We start from the raw sequence: 3,103 nt of genomic DNA, 5'->3' as shown, positions 1-3,103 counted from the left end.
CGAGATGGACGCGTCACAGTATACTACAAAATCCTCAATTCCCTCTATTTGGGCTAAGATCAGTGCCTCGCACAACCTCTGCCTCAAAGTCTCAAAGGTCGCCTGCTGCTCAGGTCCCCAGCGGAAAGTCACCGACTTCTTGGTCAGTTGGGTCAGGGGTACCATTATCTTGGAGAAATCTGTGACAACCCGAAATTTCCATTCTGTACGAACATTATCAAGTCAATAGAAGCTAGACTAGTTACAGTGAATTTCAGACTTTTCCGAATAAGTTTGAGTATTTCAGGGTTTACATTTAACGATATATCAGGAGAGTGGATGCACATGGGTTTGTGAAACTCGTGTATTTCAAAACTTCATGATATTAGAGTTCATTTCCGGAATAATAATATTTTCGGCCAAAAATCCCAGGACTATAAATATAATTCTTAACCAAATTATTTCATTAGTTACATTTCCAACTAGAGAAAAACCATTTTCTCTCTCACGGATCTTCGGGTTTTCATCCCAAATCGTGAGTACCCTTCTCTAGTTGTTTTATAATGCTTATAATGTGCTTAATAACATAGATTTAATAGCAAAACGACTAGATTCGGGAGTTTACCGCCCAAGAACATCTTGGGGAGTGAACTCCTATACAAGGCTTAAATGATGGCTAGTCCTTCCCCCGTGTTATGAAACAACCTTAGGCTTGTATGTATGTGTATTTAAGACTAGAAATCATCAAAGAACACCAAGATTTAGATGTTCACGGCCCAAGAAGTTCTTGGACCGTGAACTCCAAAAACAAAGGCAAAAGAGTGCCTAAATGACTCTTAAAGCCTTGGACAATAGCCTCTATTTATTCCTAGTTAATTTAGGGACCTTAAAACATCAAAAACCCCTCCCAATTGTTATGGTTCTTGGGTCGTGAACATCAAAAGGGGGTACCAAAGTGTGCCTAATACCTTCATTAGCCTTAGATAATTGTCTAGAACCTTTCCTAAATGAGTATGGGACTTGAAAACACAAAAATACCCATTTCCATATGAGTTTACGACAGTAAACTCAAAAGGAATGGCCTTTGGGCCAAAAACTCCTAAAAGGAGTGTCTTAATGCCCTAAACTACCCCAAGGATTAAACCACCAAGTAGAACCTCTTCTAGAAATCAAGTAACACTTCAAAACACATAATGTCATTATGTTTGAGAGCTTACGACCGTAAACTCAAGGGTTTACGACTGTAAACTCCTTGTGTGGAGTTTAATGAAGAGTAAACACATGTATAAGGTCTTTTGGAACCCTAAACCCCTTTTGCCTTGTCCCACAACAACTTAGATGCAACCCTTAGGACTTATAACACTTATACAGAGTGTTTTCATGTTCTAGAGTGTCCCAACTTAATTTATTAGTTATTATTTGGCTAATTAGTTATATATATGTTCATTATATGATAACTAGGCTCGTGCGTGTGTACAAGTCTCCGTTTGCCACCTAACACAATATCTGACACTTCAATCCAATCCACTCACCACAAGTGAGTTCATACCCCTTTAATTAACCTTTGAAATACTTTTAAATGCTTTTATGGGGGGGGGGGGGTGGGGGAATACAAGTTGAATAATTATAGTTATTACATCAATCAGATGTGATTAATAACTACAAAACCAATGATTTTATTACTGTTCAAACTGTTTATCAAACTGTTTTACTTCAAACTGCTTTACAAACTCTTTTACTTATCAAATACTTTTATTTAAAATTTGTTATACGTATTATAAATTGCATGCCCGTATATGTATAGTTATATAAGAAATGTTTAAAAGGCTTAGGAAGGTCGTCCGCCCTATTTCCTTTTCCTCGATTTGGATGTGGTCTGGTGGGATGTCGGGTAGCCGTCCGAAGGTCGTTTCAATATTAATTATATATCATGTGTACATATATAGTCATAAAAGTTCTTCCATATTCATGCGTACTAGTTACATCATTAGTAAGTTACCATTGGGGTAACACATGATCATACTTATACTATTTCTAGATTAATGAGTCAGTTCATTCATGAGTCAGTACTTATTACTATGAGAACATATACAACTATACTAGAAAAAGAACATATACAACTATACTAGAAAGAGAACATATACAACTATACTAGAAGAAGAACATATACAACTATACTAGAAAGAGAACATATACAATGATACTAGAATGAGTAACAATACATTACATATACATATATATACATTGACAAGATTGTGATCCGCTGTATCGGAGCATGCCTTAAATGTCATGGCCCGAGTTGTAGCCAGAGTCTCTTGGAGGGAGAGCGTGAGTTTGCATATAGATCTATACTGGATTGACTATCCTACACCTTGCTGCTAGCTACAGCCGGACCTGCAGGTCTGCGGGTGCCAAACGTCATACCTTTTTACGACCGTACTTTTGTCGTTGTTACCAGTCGATAGTATGGTGCAATTAATCACATGATACCTTAATATAAATCCGGTTTAAGGTAGTTAGTACAGCAGTAGTTCCTATAATACAACACTACAGTACTACAGTAATTTATCCTTTATCTACATTTAGTGATCATTTCACTTAAAACATAAATGTACAAACTATATTTTGTAATGATAGTTACACTTGGGAAAATTACACATTTTTACGATAAACAAATGTACAGAACAGTTACGCCTTGGTAGAAGGCTACTTTTAATAGAAAATATAGGTTTTTTTAGAGATTCAAACTTTTACAAACACGTACAAACATTCACATACTTTTATCACCAATGTTTACAAACTCATGTTTAAAACTATTTTCAAACGTTTTGATACAAACACCGACACTAAAATACTTATGAACTCACCAGCTTAATGCTGATAAACTCTTTCAAAATAACTTGTATTCTCAGGTCGTCAATAGACAGGTACCGAGGCCAGCTTTTGAGAAGATGGAGTGCATCCAAGACTCATCTTATTATTTTGATTTACATTTTTGGTGTCTAAAACTGTATAGAACACGCTTGTATTAAAATTATATATTTAATGCAATGGATGATGCTGTTGCTTATTTACTGATAATGTGTTGTGATACTTAACATGACGTCCTCCGCCCCAGAACGTT

The sequence above is a fragment of the Lactuca sativa genome, chromosome 7, assembly GCF_002870075.4.
Source record: "Lactuca sativa cultivar Salinas chromosome 7, Lsat_Salinas_v11, whole genome shotgun sequence".
NCBI lineage: Eukaryota > Viridiplantae > Streptophyta > Magnoliopsida > Asterales > Asteraceae > Lactuca > Lactuca sativa.
The sequence above is the reverse complement of the archived record's forward strand: the minus strand, read 5'-3'. Positions refer to the sequence as shown.